The following is a 20,201-nucleotide window of genomic DNA, read 5'->3' as shown; positions in this document are numbered from 1 at the left end:
GACTAATCTGGGACTGCATCCGACCCATGCTCCATTGCGGTTGGCTTGAACTTTTGACTTTGACCCAGTCCAACGCAACCAGATAACAGGGGTTGGCTCTTTATGCTTTTATGCGCTATTTTACAGTTTAGTCTGTAAAACTCACAACTCTGTTTCTACTGATAGGATTTTTGTTGTTTTGTTCTTGTTTTATTAAATTTAGATCTATTTTTCTAACCTGGTTTGGGATTTTTTTGTGTGGTGTTTTCACTCTTTTACTGTTTGAAGTGTTGCTGAAACTTTCCACATTGCCTCTAAGTTAAGTCTGGCTGCCAAAATACCAGGGGGTTGAGCACAGTTTAATGTGAGGTTGCTTGTGCCTTACCCTGACTAGGTTCGTGGTCGCTGGTTGATCAGAGCTCACACCCCAGTCAACCATTTTCTAACCATTGTACTTCGAATTGAGCTTGGCCCTGTAAACTTCCACATTGCTCTGTCATGCTTCTGGCTTGGCCCTTCTAATACACTTCCAGCCACAGATTCATTACCTTGAAACCCTCCCTACTTCTCAGACTGAATCCAGAAATTCTTCAGTAATCCCTCTTACTCGCCGGTAGGCTGCGTTGTTCGCTCTGCATGATGTTGTCCGCCCTGGAAGTGACTTGCGCAGTGCCTATATAGGCGCCACCGCAACACACGGACAACAGTTCCTTCTTTACCACACCAAGAGTGCGGATCCTGACTTGCTCCCGTCAGTCATTTTTTTGCTGAATTTCTAGTCTAGTGTGCCAATCTTTTCCAACTTTCTTTCAGAGATGTCCCTGAAGAAACAGACTGGGAACAAGCCTTGTGGAGCCTGTCATCGACAAATGTCGGTGATGGACCCTCGCCTTTGAGTGTCTGTGGTGCCTGGAGAGGGACCACAACTCTGTGGCCTGTGCTGAGTGCCAGACCATGAACCTGAATGGGAGATGGACCCCTATTTACCTGAGGGGCCCTCTGAGGGATGTGATTGGAGGGGATCTAAGGATCTCTATGACCCCGTAGCAGAGACCATGTTCAATGAAACCTGGTACGAGGACTTGGCTGATGACAGTGGTCTGGACACCTCACCAGGCATTGGCCTCCTCTGTCGTCCTAAATGCCCAAGAGGGCATTTGCATCAATGGGGGGGGGGTAGGGGGGGGGACTAGATTGTTGCGTGGGTTACCAAATTTACACCGTACTATGTATCAGACCAAAAATTAGCGTGAAAATATTGCAAACACAAAGATTAAAAGTGTCATACATTTATTTAAAAAGAATTTAAAAATAATAATGACACATTATTACAAAACAATTTCAATTTTATGCACATTCGTCTTTGCTGTTGGCCAGCTCAAATAAAAACTCCAATTTTTTATAAAAAATGCCAGTGGGCATAAATACACAAGTCTACATGTACATCATATTTATTCAACATAAGGAACAACTATTTATCAACTGCCAAACTCAGGAGAAGGAGTTTTTTGCTTTCATTATATTGTTGACCCAATCCTTTTCCTGTCAAAAGGGTAGCTCCCTCTCTAACATTGACTCCTCTGTCGTCCTACAGTGCCTACAGAGAAAATTTTCTTTGTTTTACAATAGTGCCCCTGACATCGGTTGAGGTCCTAGACCTGCTGCTGCCCATGATCAAGTTTAAGACCAGTATTTTCATCAGAACCCTTAATCGCCTTTAATGAATCTCTTACTGATGCCCTACTTGGGACCAGCGCCAAGTCCTGCACACGCACTCCTGTGCACAGGACCATTGGCCCGCTCCTGGGAACCTAACCTTCCTCTCCCATTAACCCACCCCTAAGAGCTTGGTGGTCCAGGGCTTAACTTCTCAGAACAATCCCAGCATGTTCCTTGCCATTCCACCTTATAGGGAATCCAAGAAGCTGGATGCTTTCGTTAAGAGAATTTCCTCTTCCATCAGCCTGGCACAGCGGTATGTGATTACAATGCTCGTATTGGGCCTTTATTCCCACAAAGTGTGGGATAAGGTTGTGCAAGTGCTGCCAATGGTCTCTGATGAGGCCCGGTGCATACTCTCCCAAGCTATTGTTCACGGGAGAGATGCGGCGAAGTTCACAATAAGATACGGATTGGATAAGACCGACTCGCTAGGTAGAGCTATTGGTTTAACTGTGGCGCTTAGACGCCGCGCCTGGCTGAGAAATACTGGGTTTTCTGGGGATGCCCAGGCCTCCCTTATGGACATTTAGTGTATATGTAACAAGGACCCCCTGTATAGAGTAAGAATCAGATTCCTAGACCAGGGATAAACAAAGGTTGATATGTAACAATCTAGGCAATCATAGAAAACAGATCAATTCTCAGTAATAATAGAATCAAGGAAATTAAGCTACAACAATATAGAACAAGTTACAGTATTTTATTGATAATTAGACATGAAATCATATTTCAAGACCTTTAAAATTCATGTTAAAATTTCTACAATTAGAGAAGTGACATAATAATGAAAACAATTAACATATTAAAACATTCTTTTTGTTAAACCACAAGTTAAAGGGGAATAAGTGGCAGGTTGGTACTCTACGCGCGTTTCGGCGACCAGCGCCTTCTTCTGGAGCAGCCACGAATAATTCTACAAAATAAAATTAATACACAAGGAGAGAAATTACCAGCAATACTAGATTAAAAAATCATGAAATACAATTTTAACAATTTCTTTTGTAGCCTAAAACCTTGTCAAATTACTGGACGTATAACATATCATGGTACATTCATATTCACATTTTCATTTCCTTGCGACACTAGCCATTGTCATTTATCTCCAAAGGTGCAATGACCCATGAGTAATGGTGAGGGATACCAAATTGGGGAAAGGTGCACCAATTTTGTAATTGAATGGAAATACAGAGCAAGCGCTTCCTAGGAGCTCAATATGTTATTACTAGTAGCAACAAAGAATTGTTAGTTTTGAGGCACTTACATGGTCAAGATTTTTTTGGGAGTGTAGACCAATTGCTTGGGAGAAAACAGAGACAGCGTCGATATCCTTTATTTGTACTGAAAATTACAAAAGATGGAATAAGTAAACCTTGTAGATGTAAGGATCAGATTACAGATATCTTATTGTTTTACATGTCTATTATTAATTTATACCTAGGGATATCCAAATGACTTCGTAGTTTCTGTTCATGTAGATAGATATTATCTGTTCACCGATGTGAATTTTTCTGTTGTAATAGATAGGAATATTTATTAAAATTTCATGGTATATAAAGGTCTTATAAGTTGCGCAATTATAGATATATGGAGGGTTCAGGAAACTGTTGTATTTTATTTGGTTATCTGTTACCCTGCAGCAAATTATTGAGAATAAGTAATTTGACAGTTTACCTGATAAAGTAAAAAGATTTTGAGGTTACTCCCGCCGTCCGGAACCTTTAAATTATTTGGGTCAGTTAAGGATGTCTTGACCAAACTTGAAAACAATGAGATTCCACCTGATATGGGGATCTTGCTTAAAGGAGACTTTCTTTTGCACTAAAATCAAAGATCATTTAAAAAGTATTATATTAAGGAAAGGAGATATTTTTACATAAGTCTTTATTAGATGCAGGCAAGTAAATAGAGTTAGTATCTCCAGATTATTCAATATTTTTACCTTGTACTTTGGTTTTGGCACAGATGTAGTTTTGTGGCAAAGATGTAGTTTTTAAAATAACTCCCTGTCTGAAAAAAAGGGAAGAAGAGAAAGGGGCTATAACTGCTCTGTTAAAAAAAAAGGGTGGGGGGGAGCAAAAGGAGACTGCTATCATTGCATCCGCTCGTCAAAACACTTACCCAAAAAGATATGACAGGGCTCCAAACTTCCGGCGGCGGGACAGCGGGTTTTCACGTTCTACGCGGTGATGGAGATATTCGAGAGTGCCCGGAGTTGTCTTTAAATAGTGTGTGGGGCGGGTGAAATTGCGGTCAGGTGGGAGAATTGCTGAAAGCAAGAGGGGACTATATCTACCCTGAAGGTAGAGAGCGGACTTGTCAAATACAGGAAGAAGTGGATTAGTACTTCCTGTTAGAGTAGAGAAGAACGGACTGATCAAATGAAATAGAAAGGGGACTTACACCTCGATGGAAACAGTATGATGTGCTTCCCAATAGATATGATAAGTAAGAGGTCATATTCAAGGTTTAGAAATGTATTTCAATTTAAGGAATAAATATTATTAGTAGGAGGTCATATTCCAGATTTGTTAATGTATTTCGATTTAAGGAAGTGATATGATAGTACTTCCTGTTAAAGTAAATAAGACTATCTTTAAAGTCCAGCAAGATAGAAATTAGACTCTGACAATAGTGATAACAGCCAGATGTTATTCTTAGTGGGTATTATGTTATATATTTAGGGTTTGTTAATGTATTTCATAATGAGGTTAAAATGAGACTAATAACAGTTGATGAAAATAAAACTAGAAAAATACAATCAAAAATGAATTATAAAATTTATAGATTGTAAAAAGGGATAAAATCATACTATTGACAAAAATATTTTTACAAAACTACCTGTAGAGTCAAATAAAAGGGGCTCACTATTTGTTTCCACAAGATGAGTGATGGACTGTCGCGCCTTGGGGATCCCACATATGTTTAAATTCCTAAGTGGTATTTTAGGGCCAATATAGGTAATAGTGGCAAAATGACTGTGTATTACCAATGGATGGAAAGGAGACTGTGTCATATATGATATCACAGATATTTTGCCTAAATAGATATTTTTTCGAGGCAGTCTGGATAAGACTTACAATACCTATTAATTATAAAAAGGGAAGTACCAATGAATCAGGAGAGGGAACCGGTGACATGTAACTCGATATTTTAACATATAGCGTGCTCCCAAGGAATTTCGCTGTTCATTCCTCTCCGGAAGGTGTCAAAGACAAAAATCCAAAACACCTCCCTTTTCTTTCTGATGGCTGATCCTCCCTGAGTGTCTGGGGTATGAATTTTTTCGAGAATACGCCATGTAAAGTCTTCTGCTTTATGGCCTTTGTCTAAGAAATGTTTGACCATTGGGGCAGCAATTTTCTTTGTCCGAATTGCAGAGCGGTGTTCATTGAGGCGTGTTTGAATCATACGCGAAGTTTCGCCTATATATCCTAAGAGACAGGGACATTGTATAAAGTAGATGACGTTCGACGATCTGCAGTTACACATTTCTTTAGCAAGTGTTTTGTGTCCATTATGAGTAAATTCCTCTCCTCTCAAGATTTTAGTGCAGGAAGAGCAGGAAGAGCAAGGAAAAGTTCCTTTGATGGGGTTATTTGTTATAATCGACCTTTGAGTCGAATTTCCTTCAGTTGTTAAATTTTTGAAACGTGAATGGACAATGTGTTCTTTTATATTCTTGTTTCTTTTATAGGCAAATAGTGGTTTTGCCAATTTTTGTTCAGTGGAGCAGTTGCTATTCAGGATGTGCCAGTTGGAATTTATCACTCTTTTAATTTTTGCATCTATTGTAGAGTGTTTAGTAATACAGACAACCTGTTCATTCGGTTTGGGGGTTTTTGGTTGAAGTAGACAGTCTCGGTCATAATAACGGGCGCGTTTATATGAATGTCGTACCAGTCGGTGGGGATATCCTCTTTCAATTAATTTGCTTCGCATAATGAGGGCTTGTCGGTCAAAGTCAGCTAAATTGCTGCAGTTGCGCCTAACTCGCAAGAATTGCGAGAAGGGGATGCTGTCCTTTTGCGACCTGGGGTGAAAACTGCTGTAGTGGAGCAGGGTGTTTCTCGCCGTAGGCTTAACATGCAGGTCAACCTTCAAAATACCATCTGCGTTCATAATTTCTATATCTAAGAATTCTATTTTGTCACAACTAATGTTTGAGGTAAAATGCAGATTGGGATCAGCTGCATTAATCCATAACATAAACTCCTCCAAAGTTTCCCTCCCATCGGTCCAGACAAAGAAAATGTCATCTATGTATCTGGACCAATGGGAGACAGACTCGAAGAAGGGGGCCATCTCATTTTGGACATATCTCTTTTCGAACGCCGCCATAAATATATTGGCAATTGAAGGAGCTACCGAAGCACCCATACTTACACCTTTGATTTGGCGGTAAGTATTAGATCCAAATTCAAAGATGTTTTCTGTTAATACCATTTCCAAGCAGTCCAAAAGAAATGTTTTTGGACAAGGGATATTGTGCAAGTCAATGAACCACGCAGTAGTTCTCAGTGCTTCTGTTATTGGGATGTTACTGTAGAGAGATTCTACATCCATAGTCACAAGGAGGTCATGGGTGGAATTAAAGGCTAGTCCCTCTGTCTTTTTAATCATATCACCTGTGTCTCGCACATATGATTCAATTCTTGGTATAAATGGGCGTAGGTAGTTATCTACGTATTTTGACAGAGGTTCCGTAGCAGTGCCTATAGTTGAAACTATTGGGCGGTAGGGAGGGTCATTAAGATTCTTATGGATTTTAGGAAGTCCATAGATGCATGCAATTTTGCCTGAGTTAAAATTGAGAAATTCAAATTCCTTTATGTTTATTACTCCATCTTCTAGTGCTTTATTGGTCATAGACCTAATTTTTTTAGATAGATTTAGTGTGGAGTATGTATGGACGGGACAATAAAATTCTCTGTCACTCAACATTTTCAGCATATTTAGTTCATATGAGTTGGTATCTAAAATAACAATACCACCTCCTTTGTCACAATTTTTGATCGTAAGGTCTTTATTAGAGGCAATAGTTAGCAGGGATTGATGTTCCTCTTTATTTAAATTATATATGGGTTTAGGGATGAATTTCAGTGCTTGGTCTAGCTTTTTCAATACCACCAATTCGAAGGTTGCGACCTCTGGTCCTAGTTGCTCTAATGAAGGACTAAAGGTGGAGGGCAGGTTTAAAGGTTTAATAAGTACTGTTTCTTCTTCATTGTTAGTTATAGTTTCAAAAAACTTTTTTAGTCGGATTTTACGAAAAAATGAGATGATGTCGCAATGGAGTTCAAATAAGTTAGGTGTGGAATGAGGCACATAAGACAAACCCTTTGATAATAGTGTAATACTGGAGGTATCTAGTTCAAATTTAGAGAGATTGAAAATTGGAATTATATCCCTTGTTTCCAGTACTGCCTGCTTCTGGTTTCGCGTATAAAATGGGGATCTTCCTGTTGCTGTTGATGGTGTTGGGGTTTGTAGTTCCCCCTCGTTTGTCCTTGAAAGTGGACTCTGGGACGGCCCCGCCCCATCCCTCGGTTCCCTAAAAAAGGTTGTCTCGGGGTCCCTCTATTCTGTGTTTGATTATAGTTTTGTTCAGGTTCATAATACCCCTCATTATCATTTTCCGAATCTGAGCTTTGTGAGAACGTGTTAACTCTCTGTTGTTCATTTCTACTCTCAGCTGTGTAGTGGTTTTGTTTATAAAAATCAGGTTTTAAGTAAGGGTAGATATTCTCAAGGGTAGCGAACCGTTTATCTTTCATTAGTTTGTCATTTTTTCTTTTGTCAAGATAACTTGAAAATGACTCAAGCTCTTTGTTGCAATCTGCAATCTTTTTAATAGCATCTTCAATGTTTCCCATCTTTTTGATTTTGTCCTCGAGATCCTCGATTTCAGATCTCACTTCTATTGCCAAATCTTTCGCTGTTGCGACAATTAGCATCATCAAGTCTCTCGAACATCTACTGGCAATACGACTCCATTTGTCAAGGAATGCCTGGTAGTGAACGAAGAGACCCGGAATGTTTTTGACACGGAGACCCATAGGAATAATGCCGAGGCGTAAATATGCCAGCATAAATTCACCATGGGCCTCAATGCGTGTAAGTTTCTTTTTTAGTTCTAATAATTTCTTGGAATCTTCATTGTGATGGCTTGATTCATTTGAGCTGTTGTGGAAGGAACTCGACGTACCAACAAGCATCTCAAACTCTTCGTCTGTGAAGCCAAATGTCTTTTGGAGTGCCATGGTTTTTATGCCTTACGGGGATAGTGGTTAATTGACGGAGGCACTGAAAGAGGCTAATTACTAAATTGATGAGTGAAGCAAGGAAATGAAGTACAATAAATTCATAAAAGAACAGACAAGAATAGCCCTGCACAGACAAGCTGTGGGAAAATTAGTGTATATGTAACAAGGACCCCCTGTATAGAGTAAGAATCAGATTCCTAGACCAGGGATAAACAAAGGTTGATATGTAACAATCTAGGCAATCATAGAAAACAGATCAATTCTCAGTAATAATAGAATCAAGGAAATTAAGCTACAACAATATAGAAAAAGTTACAGTATTTTATTGATAATTAGACATGAAATCATATTTCAAGACCTTTAAAATTCATGTTAAAATTTCTACAATTAGAGAAGTGACATAATAATGAAAACAATTAACATATTAAAACATTCTTTTTGTTAAACCACAAGTTAAAGGGGAATAAGTGGCAGGTTGGTATCCTTTATTTGTACTGAAAATTACAAAAGATGGAATAAGTAAACCTTGTAGATGTAAGGATCAGATTACAGATATCTTATTGTTTTACATGTCTATTATTAATTTATACCTAGGATATCCAAATGACTTCGTAGTTTCTGTTCATGTAGATAGATATTATCTGTTCACCGATGTGAATTTTTCTGTTGTAATAGATAGGAATATTTATTAAAATTTCATGGTATATAAAGGTCTTATAAGTTGCGCAATTATAGATATATGGAGGGTTCAGGAAACTGTTGTATTTTATTTGGTTATCTGTTTTTTGTTCAGTGGAGCAGTTGCTATTCAGGATGTGCCAGTTGGAATTTATCACTCTTTTAATTTTTGCATCTATTGTAGAGTGTTTAGTAATACAGACAACCTGTTCATTCGGTTTGTTTTTTTTTGGTTGAAGTAGACAGTCTCGGTCATAATAACGGGCGCGTTTATATGAATGTCGTACCAGTCGGTGGGGATATCCTCTTTCAATGAATTTGCTTCGCATAATGAGGGCTTGTCTAAACCTTGAATATGACCTCTTACTTATCATATCTATTGGGAAGCACATCATACTGTTTCCATCGAGGTGTAAGTCCCCTTTCTATTTCATTTGATCAGTCCGTTCTTCTCTACTCTAACAGGAAGTACTAATCCACTTCTTCCTGTATTTGACAAGTCCGCTCTCTACCTTCAGGGTAGATATAGTCCCCTCTTGCTTTCAGCAATTCTCCCACCTGACCGCAATTTCACCCGCCCCACACACTATTTAAAGACAACTCCGGGCACTCTCGAATATCTCCATCACCGCGTAGAACGTGAAAACCCGCTGTCCCGCCGCCGGAAGTTTGGAGCCCTGTCATATCTTTTTGGGTAAGTGTTTTGACGAGCGGATGCAATGATAGCAGTCTCCTTTTGCTTTCCCCCCCCCCCCTTTTTTTAACAGAGCAGTTATAGCCCCTTTCTCTTCTTCCCTTTTTTTCAGACAGGGAGTTATTTTAAAAACTACATCTTTGCCACAAAACTACATCTGTGCCAAAACCAAAGTACAAGGTAAAAATATTGAATAATCTGGAGATACTAACTCTATTTACTTGCCTGCATCTAATAAAGACTTATGTAAAAATCTCCTTTCCTTAATTTAATACTTTTTAAATGATCTTTGATTTTAGTGCAAAAGAAAGTCTCCTTTAAGCAAGATCCCCATATCAGGTGGAATCTCATTGTTTTCAAGTTTGGTCAAGACATCCTTAACTGACCCAAATAATTTAAAGGTTCCGGACGGCGGGAGTAACCTCAAAATCTTTTTACTTTATCAGGTAAACTGTCAAATTACTTATTCTCAATAATTTGCTGCAGGGTAACAGATAACCAAATAAAATACAACAGTTTCCTGAACCCTCCATATATCTATAATTGCGCAACTTATAAGACCTTTATATACCATGAAATTTTAATAAATATTCCTATCTATTACAACAGAAAAATTCACATCGGTGAACAGATAATATCTATCTACATGAACAGAAACTACGAAGTCATTTGGATATCCTAGGTATAAATTAATAATAGACATGTAAAACAATAAGATATCTGTAATCTGATCCTTACATCTACAAGGTTTACTTATTCCATCTTTTGTAATTTTCAGTACAAATAAAGGATACCAACCTGCCACTTATTCCCCTTTAACTTGTGGTTTAACAAAAAGAATGTTTTAATATGTTAATTGTTTTCATTATTATGTCACTTCTCTAATTGTAGAAATTTTAACATGAATTTTAAAGGTCTTGAAATATGATTTCATGTCTAATTATCAATAAAATACTGTAACTTTTTCTATATTGTTGTAGCTTAATTTCCTTGATTCTATTATTACTGAGAATTGATCTGTTTTCTATGATTGCCTAGATTGTTACATATCAACCTCCCTTATGGACATGCCTGTCGATGGGACTAGCTTTTTCAGTGACAAGGCGGATTTGGCTCTGGAAAGATTTAAGGACAGTAGGGGCTAACCATGACCCTACAACAGGCGCAGTACACCTTTCACCCCTCCCGAGGTTACTATAGGAGCCATCAGCCACACCCATTTCCCCCCAGCCAACACAGCCAGCAGGTTTCAATCCTTTCGTGGCAGCAGCTCCTACAGATCTCGTGGGAACCTACCCAATCTGTTCCCCCGGCAAACGCAACTCAAAGGCCTCTTTAGTTTATTGTTCCACCACGGGCACCTGACAAGTGGCAGAATTCTGTTCCATCTGCACCACTGATGGGAAATAACTTCACACATAAAGGGAAAAGGAGGACATTAAATACTCTATCAAATGAAGAATATCATATGGGACAAATGCATGGTTCTTTAAAAATGCCCTTACCCACTATTAGTGGCATACTTCATCATGATGCTTGCTACAAAATCCCTACGCAGACCAACTCCGGGGATGGTTCAAAGGGAAATGGGGGAGACAATACACAGATAAAGAGGGATCTACTCTACATAACAGCATGTTAGTAAAACTACCTCTGGACATCCTTAATTCTCTTTAATATTGGGTTCCCTGAATGGGATTAAAAATCAGTAAAGGTGATGAAGTAGAGGTATTAGTGCCCCTTCAAATCTACTATCTGCTATATTGTTGATATGTTTCGGACGCTGTCTGTTGCCCAACTGGTTCTTTCAGCCTTCCTCAGGACTAAAGATCCCACATACCTTTCCACCCCTTATATTTAGACCTCATTAAGTAGGCAGGGATACATTTATCCAACATGCAGTGACCTTACTTGTCACTCCTATGCAAATCACACTCGGGGTGATCTTGAAATGACACTAGAAATTGTATAAATAAAACCACAGTATAACCAAGTGCCATACAGCCACGCAAAAGTCAGAACCAATGTGTTTCTGGTTCAATACTTCTTGTGTCTGACTATACCCTTTCAAAATATTCATATGCAAAATCTAGTGCTGTCCACAACTTACTGTTTTAACGAGCATACCATCACCACATACACACCACCCAAAGCGTGAGGGGCAAAAGAATAGTTTGTGGAATGCAAAGTATAAGGCTTAGCAAGTTTCAATAAGAATTTTTCTCTAACTGGGGTACGAGCCTGAGCATCTCCTTGTAGTCACACACTGTTGTGTAGAGTAAAAACATGTAATTCACAACCGTCAACACAGCAATTCGGCATTAGTCATTTCATACCATACCATACCATGTATATCAATCAATCAGGATTGATAAAACGCTGCAAATCACCCGATAGGGTTACCAGGCTCATGCAGGTCCCGGAGGCTTATTCGAACTGCCAGGTCTTGAAGGCCATATGGAATTAAGGAAGTGACGTGAAGATCCGGAGATGTGTTGGGAGGCTGTTCCAGGTCTTTGGTGCAATGTGGGAGAAGGAGCGTCCTCCACTTCTGCTGCAGTAGATGCGGGGAGTATAGGCAAGTGAAAGGGAGGTGAAGCGTAGTCTTTTTGATGGTTTGTGAAAGTTCAGGCAGTGGTTAATATAGCGGGTCCTTGGTTGTGTAGAGCCTTGTGTGCGTGGGTCAGTAGCCTGGGTGTGTGGAGCCTTGTGTGCGTGGGTCAGTAGCTTGAATGGCATCTCTTCTGTACGGGGAGCCAGTGGAGTTTCCTGAGGTGGGGTGTGATGTGGGTTCTTCAGGGAAGACCGAGGATGAGTCTGGATGCAGTGTTCTGTATGGTCTGAAGTCTCTGTAGAAGGTGTACAGCGATTCCTACGTAGAGGGAATTGCCGTAGTCAAGTTGTCTTGTGATGAGGGCTTGTGTCACGGTGCATCCCGTGTGTAGGGGTAGCCACTTGAGGATCTTATGTAGCATGCATAGAATGAAGAAACAGGCGGAGGAGATGGCAGTAATCTGTGGTTTCACTGTGAGCTTTTTGTCAATGATGAGTCCGAGGTTTCTGGCAGTGTTGGAGGGAGTGGGTGTGGTTCCTAGGTGTAATGGCCACTAGGATTCATTCCATGAGTTGCTGTTGCCAAAGATCAGTAATTTCTATCTTTTCTGTGTTTAGCTGCAGGCAGTTGTTGTTCATCCAGTCGGCGAGGTTTGTTATGCATCTGTGGAAGTTGGTTCTGGTGGTGGTAGGGTTGTCGGTGAGTGAGAGGATGAATTGGGTGTCGTCTGCATAGGAAATTAGATTGAGACATTGGGATCTGATGATGTTGACCAGTGGGGTCATATATGTGATGAAGATCATGGGGTTGGGGGATGTGCCCTGGGGGACACCAGACATGATCTCCTTGGGTTCAAAGGTGGGAGGTGGATCCACTGGCCCATGCTAGTTGTTCGACAGGTCCTTCTTGAGCATATAACAGGCGTGTGCATTAATGATAGAATGTGAGCACTATGGCAAACCAGAGTATATGCGCATAGTTTCAATAGTTCAAATGCTACTCATTTATGCTCGTAGTTAGAATCGGATCACCCCTCTGTTCGATGTGGGCACATTATGATACTGAAAATACACTAAAGGGTCCCTGAATAACTAAATCTAGGGAGAAGAGGGCAGGAAACAGAACATGAATAGCAACAAAAACCTCTCCCTAAAAAATGTATTTAAAGGTAGTACATCCAAATTAGAAATACAATTATCCCACAAAAACGGATATTCAAATTTTGATTATGAAAAGATATAAATCATTTAAATATTTTCATTTTTTATAAAAATTATACATGTTTCTTATAGAGGAGCCCCGCCAGCATGATTTCAGACACCTGCAACAAATAATACATTGTGAAACCACATAACATAAAAACAACAATAGAACAATGCACAAGGACAATCATGGCACACAAATGTGAACAGACAACAATATACAAATGACAATATTATACAAAATGAACTCCATATGAAAGATCAAGGGAAGAAGCGCCGACAATCGTTTTGGAGTGGACTGTTAACCAACAGTTACTTCATCAGGGCTCAGTAGATACAACTCATTCAGTAGTCGTAGACAATCTGTATATCGTGCATATTGTACATATACATAATGCAGGGGGCTCTGTGTCGGTATACCTTAACTCCATCCATGCTTGTGACGGAACCACTCCGTCACGAGCCACGGGCGCACTGTGCTTATGACGGAGTGGTTCCGTCACGCCGCAGCCGCTCCGCCCACGCGGCACTGATTCCACGCCTGTGCGGGCGAATTAGTGAGTGGGCGGAGCCGTGACGGAACCACTCCGTTATAAGCACAGCGCGCTCGTGACGGAGTGGTTCCGTCACAAGCATGACGGCGCCACGCGCCCTCCCCTCTCATCCCCCCATGGCCGCGGCGGAATTAGCGCCGCGGCCAAGGGGTTAATAATCTTTATAGGCAATTTTCTGGATAAGAAGCAGAATGGATTCCACAAAAAGATGAATCCCAAAATGACTTGTACGGGTCTTCATGTAAGTACCATGGAATACACGGATATCCGTGTATAGAGTTGAAAGGATCACCTTTGGGCTCATTAGAAGTTCAATTGGAGTATGATGGATAAATAAGCCACCACATGGTCCTCAATCAAATATACTCCTTCGATATCACTGGGCCCACAGTAAGCATAAGAGGCAGGTAAGAATCACAGGTCATGAGGCACCCGATATATTGCATACCAATCAGGGCTCAGCGTCACAGTGGATAATTCCAAGTTCCAAAAATGGAACTAGATATCAAGCAGGCCCAGGGGGAGTGCGGTAACGTCCTCCAAAAAATGCAAAGACAAGTCTCTGCATCCGTCTGAAGTAGGTCAAACCTTGTCTTCGCACTTTTTGTGGAATCCATTCTGCTTCTTATCCAGAAAACTGCCCATAAAGATTATTAATGTGTTCCGACACAGAGCCCCCTTTATGTATATGTAAAATATGCACGATATACAGATTGTCTTTGGCTACTGAAGAAAGTGTATCTACTGCGCCCTGATGAAGGATCTGTTTGTTAACAGTCCACTCCGAAACGCGCGTCTGCGCTTCTTCCCTTGATGTTTCATATTGAGTTCATTTTGTATAATATTGTCATTTGTATAATGTTGTCTGTTCACATTTGTGTGTTATGATTGTCCTTGTGCATTGTTCTATTGTTGTTTTTGTGTTATGTGGTTTCACAATGTATTATTTGTTGCATGTGTCTGAAATCACGCTGGTGGGGGTCCTCTATAAGAGACATGTATGATTTTTATAAAAAATGAAAATATTTAAATGATTTATATCTTTTCATAATAAACATTCGAAAATCAGTTTTTGTGGGGCAATTATATTTCTATTTTGGATGTACTACCTTTAAATAAATTGTTTAGGGAGAGGTTTGTGTTGCTATTCATATTCGGTCCACATTATGATACTGAACCTTTGTATGTAAATGACACACTCTGACCTGGTTGATCCTGCCATAAAAAAACAAAGAACCTCTCCTAGAACATTATCAGTCTATAGGTGAAACATCCATTACTTTATATATAGCATCATAGTCCTACACAAGCATGTTTCTTTAGAAAAACATATGATTTTTATTTTTAGTGATCCATAGATAGCAACAATTTCATACAAGATATATACAAATATGTACAAAATAATTCAATTAAATCAACATCATACAGCCCTCAATCATACTCATACTCGCAGGAATCCTCTCAAGCAACCACAACACCATACATCATAATAAAGGAACAAAACAATCATGACAAACAGAGTTACAAGCAAAAGGGAGAAAGACATAAAATAAGCAAGCAAAAGAAAGCGCCGACGCGCGTTTCGGAAAGGACAATAATCCACAGTTCCTTCGTCAGGGCGCAAGGAAAACAATATCATATATACAATTAATTGGGTTAATTGGATTACTTCAAATATTTCAACAATATTAAATCTTTTGAAAAGAAGAAACCAGGGCATCGTAGGGCTGTTTCTTGCGACTGGAAATAGTGAATGAATACAGTCTCTGTTGGGACAATGAAAACAATGTCAGAAATACAAGACAATAATCAGAACTTCAATACGCTGCTGGAGCACCACCACCAAGACCGAGAGAAAAAATAGGCCATGTGCACAGAATGGGGACTAATGTACTAAATAGAGAAGAAAAACTCAACAAAATAGAGTTGGGGACAGAAGGAAAAATCCCCGTAAAGTCCGTGACACAGTAAAACAAAAAATAAAAGGTGAACAAATAATAAACAAAATTATCCCAAGGAATACATAGCACAATTACCTACCGAAGGGTAGGTGGGGCCCGCCTGAGTTTAAAGTTAGCTAATGGCCACCAGAAGTCCAGGGAAGATGCCTAAAACGAAACCGAACAAGAGGGTAATGGCGATCCTCTAACTGCCTGACTGTACAACCTTAGTGGAAGCAAATTCACTACTGAGTAACCGGGTCAACAGGGGACCTACCAGGACCCTGAACGGTGCTCCCACCCCAAGGCAAAGCGGGAATAAATATCAGAAATGAAAACAACCGACATTTTCTCCTATAAAGAATACGAATCCACTTACCTATAAAGGGACTTACAGGGGGAGGACGTCAGTGTTAAGGTAGGCAACGAAAATGATGAAACACACGGGTTACTGGTTGATCCTGCCTCCACATATCCCAAAATCAGTTGTTGCCACATATGTACCGGGGTGCTTCTAGGAAGTAGCACCCTGTGCAGGCGTATACGGCCCTCAATACATGTGCCCTCGCAACACCAAACTACTCACGTTTTCAAGGGATAGATGCCACTCATCCACGCTGCTCGCTGCCATTGAAGGTGCAGTGAGGCTGCCAGTCCTGCCCTTATGGAGCGAGCTCCAATCAGGAGCATGGCTATGCCTGTCCCCTGGGAGCTAGACCTTAGGAGCCTATGAAGAAGACAATAAATCAGCACCACTATATTGATAGTGGTCCCTGGGGCTCTTGTGTGCTGTTAAAATGCCCAAACCCTTCTGATCTGGCTTATATGTTGTAAAATTATTATTCTGCAATGTGTAAAGTGGGCAATCTCGAAATACCAAGTTGCCTCCGTTTACACGGGATAGATGCCATTCGAGCACACCGCTCACTGCTCCACAAATGTTTAGTGAGACGGACAGGAAATAACTTCGTACAAGTGTGCGCTTCAAATTGTCCAGTAGGGCAATGCCTTCCCTTTCCAACAGACCCTGCCACTGCCCTCCAATCGGCTAATGGAATACCATCTCTTGCGACAGGATGTATTGGCTCTTCTAGCCAAAGGAGTCATCAAGAGGGTACCGGCCTCAGAAGTAGGTCGTGGTTGCTATTCCCCCCTACTTTCTGATGCTGAGGACGGATGGATATCTACGCCCTCTGAGCTACTTCCTGGAGAAGGAAAAATCAAATACTCACCTTGGCTCAGGTCTTATCTGCACTTGATTGTCCCTGGAGACTGGATGGTAGTGTTGGACTTGCAGGAAGCTTCTATATATATGTCCTGCCTGCCCACAGATTGTACCTGCAGTTCACAGTAGGGCGTGAGCACTTTCAATTTGCTTTGCTCCCCTTTGGCTTATCAGCGCCCCTCAGGTGTTCACCAAGGTGATGACAGTGGTTGCAGCACATCTGTGGAGGTTACGGATTCTAGTCTTCCCTCTATCTCGACAGCTAACTGTTGAGAGCATGATCAAGAATGACCTGGCCATAGTTAGCTTAGTGGCCCTGGACTGGGCAAGGAGAGTCTGGTATCCCAAACTCTTCAGCATGAGCATCTGTCCTCTTATCAGGTTGCCCCTTTTGGGTGATCTCTTGTAGCAGCAACAGGGCAGTGTTCTGCACCCAAACCTGTCCACTCTCCACCTACATGCGTAGAGATTGAGCAGAGACAGTTAAGTGTTTGACCTCCCTCCCGAAGTGTTTGATGTCATCTTGACAGCCAGACATCCCTCCACAAAAAAGATTTAAGCCTGACAATGAGACACACTTCTGGCTTGGTGTGCAACCATATCTGTTGATCCTTTGTCTGCACCCTTGTCTGAAGTTCTGCTGTTTGTTCTGTCCTTAGTCTGGAAAGGCTTTGCTTTGGGTATGGTTAAGGGTACCTTTCTTCTATTTCTGCCTTCCTGTGGTTGCCGGAAAAACTTTCTCTGTTCAAGTCACCTGTTGTCACGTGTTTCCTTAGAGGTTTGCAACACGTTTTCTCCTGTGCCCTTCATTATGCCCTAGTGGGACCTGAATTTAGACCTTACCCTCCTCACATGCTCACTACTTTAACTGATGCACAGCTGCCCTCGAAGACTGCAGACCATCAAAACTGTCTTTCTTGTGGTGATCACACCTGCCTGGAGGCATGGACGCCATTTAGTCTCGCATTATCAGAGTCAGACTCTAACCTTGTTTTCTGCTCCTTTTTATTACATCAATAGTGAATAATAATTTATTATTCACTATTGGTGTAATAAAAAGTGGAGCAGCAAGATCTGGACCTTCACTGGCATCTGAGGTAAGAAAAAGAAAATTGCTTTAAATGTATGTTGTGTGCATACATGTTATTGACAGTGAGTTTGTATGAGAGCGCGTATACGTGTGAGCATGTGAGATCGTGGATGTGCGTCAAAATCAGTGAGTAAGTATAAGTCAGTCAGTATAAGTGTGAATGAGTGATTCAGGGTGAGAGCAAGTGCAAGACAGTCAGTGAAAATAAATTAGTGCAACCGAGTTCTAATGAGAGAATGAGTAAGTAAATGTAAGTGAACCTGTGGTTTTTTGCTTGCAAGTCCACTGTTGGACCTGGCATTCTTCTTGGCGTGTAGAAGCACCCACGGCAAAATGTTGACACTGACATACTGGAGGCAGTACTTGCATATGGTATACCCTCAGCAAAATGCTAGTACTGGCACACTGTAGGTACATTTTGGCATGGGGCACCCATGGAAAAATGCCAGCGCTGGCCTACTGGAGGAAATCCTTGGCGTTGGTAGCACCTGTGGCAAATGGCTGGTGATGGCACATTGGAATACATTCTTGACATATGGGAAGACAACTGTGGCAATGTCATGGGCCATTCATTACAAAGTGTAGTCCACAACATTAAACTCGGCCTTTGACATAAGAAACATCCATAGTGCAAGAGAAGCAGTATTTGGGGAATTCTGGCACTGGCATATTATGATGAGCTCATGGTGACTGTCAGGTTTCATTAGTTAGACATGTCATGTCACTTCCTGTGACCTCATTAAGGTCAAAGGGTATATGATGTATGATGTCACTTCCGCTACCCCTGGGATTTTGGTGAATTGACGTCCATGCCAGGATGGTTAGCGAGTTGGAGGCACTTTGTTTCCCGCATTACTCTTCGTAGACAAGCTGGTTCTTAGAACCCAAGCATTCTTTTTGCCAATGGTAGATAAACCTTTTCACGTCTGGCAGTCTATCACCCAGCTTTCTTTCTTTGCTCACCCTTACCCTACCAAGGAATAGGAAAGATTCCACCATCTGAACCTGAAAAAAGTACTGTCTTTTCATATCTATCGCACCAAAGGCTTCTTGGTGAAACATCAATTCTTTAGTGGTTTTATGGGTGTGAAGAAAGGCAAAATACTTCACAAAAGAACTGTCTCCTTGTTGATTGTTGTTTGTATTTAAAATGCACTATGCAATGGCTAACAAGCAGCCCCCCTGATGGCTTAAGAGCTCTTTTTACCAGAGCTAAAGCTGCGACCACTGCATTGGCGAGAGGGGTCCCAGTTCTAGATATCTATCAGGCAGCCACTTGGGCATCGCTGCACATGTTTGACAAACACTACTGTCAAGACGTGCAGGTCCGGTGTGAATGTCATTTTGCCTTTTGGTTGTCCAGAACTTCTTAGTGTAACATTGTCCACCCACCAACCTCTGGAGAGAGATTGCTTTGGTATCTATTGGTATCTATTGTGAGGTAAGGAATCTGCAGCTAGAAGTCTGTATCAGATTAACAAGTTACTTATCTTCAGTAATGCTTTATCTGGTAGATACTCTATCTTGCTTCAGATTCACAGCTGACCCTCCCATCTTCCCCGTTCGGCAGAGATCCTTCAATACCTCACCTTGCACACTATTCATTTTGGCTCTGTGCTTCTGGAGCAGAAAAACAGTCAAAAACTAAGGTCAGCGCACTGGGGTGGCGCCTATATAGGTACTGCACAAGTCTCTTCCACGCAGACGTCACCAACAACACCACTCATTGTCAAACAACGCAACCTACCAGAGTGTAAGGGGAATGCAAACAAATTTCCATATCCAGTCTGATGTCTGGGAAATATTCTAAGGTAAGGAATCTGCCGCTAGATGGAGTCTCTACCAGGTAAGGCCATACTGAGGGTAAGTAACTTATTTGTCTCTGCAAGATCACAACCCTGTGAGTGTTCCTGCCTCCTCATTGGCTAGTTTCCTGTGGTCATTATGCCCACTACAAGAAGGAGGGATCCTCCGCCCTTTCTGGCATTTTCCCTTGCTTCTGTGACATGAAAGCCCCTGGTTTGTAGACCCCACTCTTTGCCGGCACCTTACATAAGAGGCATCCATGAAATTTTCAGGTCTGTCTGTATCAGACTTGTGAAAGCCCAAGGGAGAGGAGACCAAGAAACAGTGTCATAAGCATGGCAGGGATATGGTAACTGATGGGCAGATAATGGTGGGAGAATTAAAAGGGAACTGAGGAACCCTTGCGATCCCAGTAGCCTTTAACCAACCATAACTATTTGCCCTACATTCCACCGGAGCTACCACTAATGTACTGTAGGGCAATGTTTCCCAAA

General features: G+C 41.1%; 1 protein-coding gene and 1 long non-coding RNA gene across 5 annotated transcripts in view; one reads left to right on the top strand and one right to left on the bottom strand.

Moving 5' to 3' along the window:
• Positions 1-20,201, top strand: part of SNX11 (sorting nexin 11) — an 88,925-nt gene that overhangs the window by 39,856 nt on the left and 28,868 nt on the right. The window lies entirely within an intron of this gene.
• LOC144756062 (uncharacterized) lies at positions 2,405-8,622 on the bottom strand. The gene is made up of 3 exons (XR_013595063.1): positions 8,555-8,622; positions 2,963-3,039; positions 2,405-2,614 (listed from the first exon to the last, which is right to left on the bottom strand). It is a non-coding gene; the product is annotated as an uncharacterized LOC144756062 (long non-coding RNA).

This window comes from Lissotriton helveticus, chromosome 5_1, assembly GCF_964261635.1.
Source record: "Lissotriton helveticus chromosome 5_1, aLisHel1.1, whole genome shotgun sequence".
In the NCBI taxonomy this organism is placed as follows: Eukaryota; Metazoa; Chordata; class Amphibia; order Caudata; family Salamandridae; genus Lissotriton; species Lissotriton helveticus.
The sequence above is the reverse complement of the archived record's forward strand: the minus strand, read 5'-3'. Positions and strand labels throughout refer to the sequence as shown.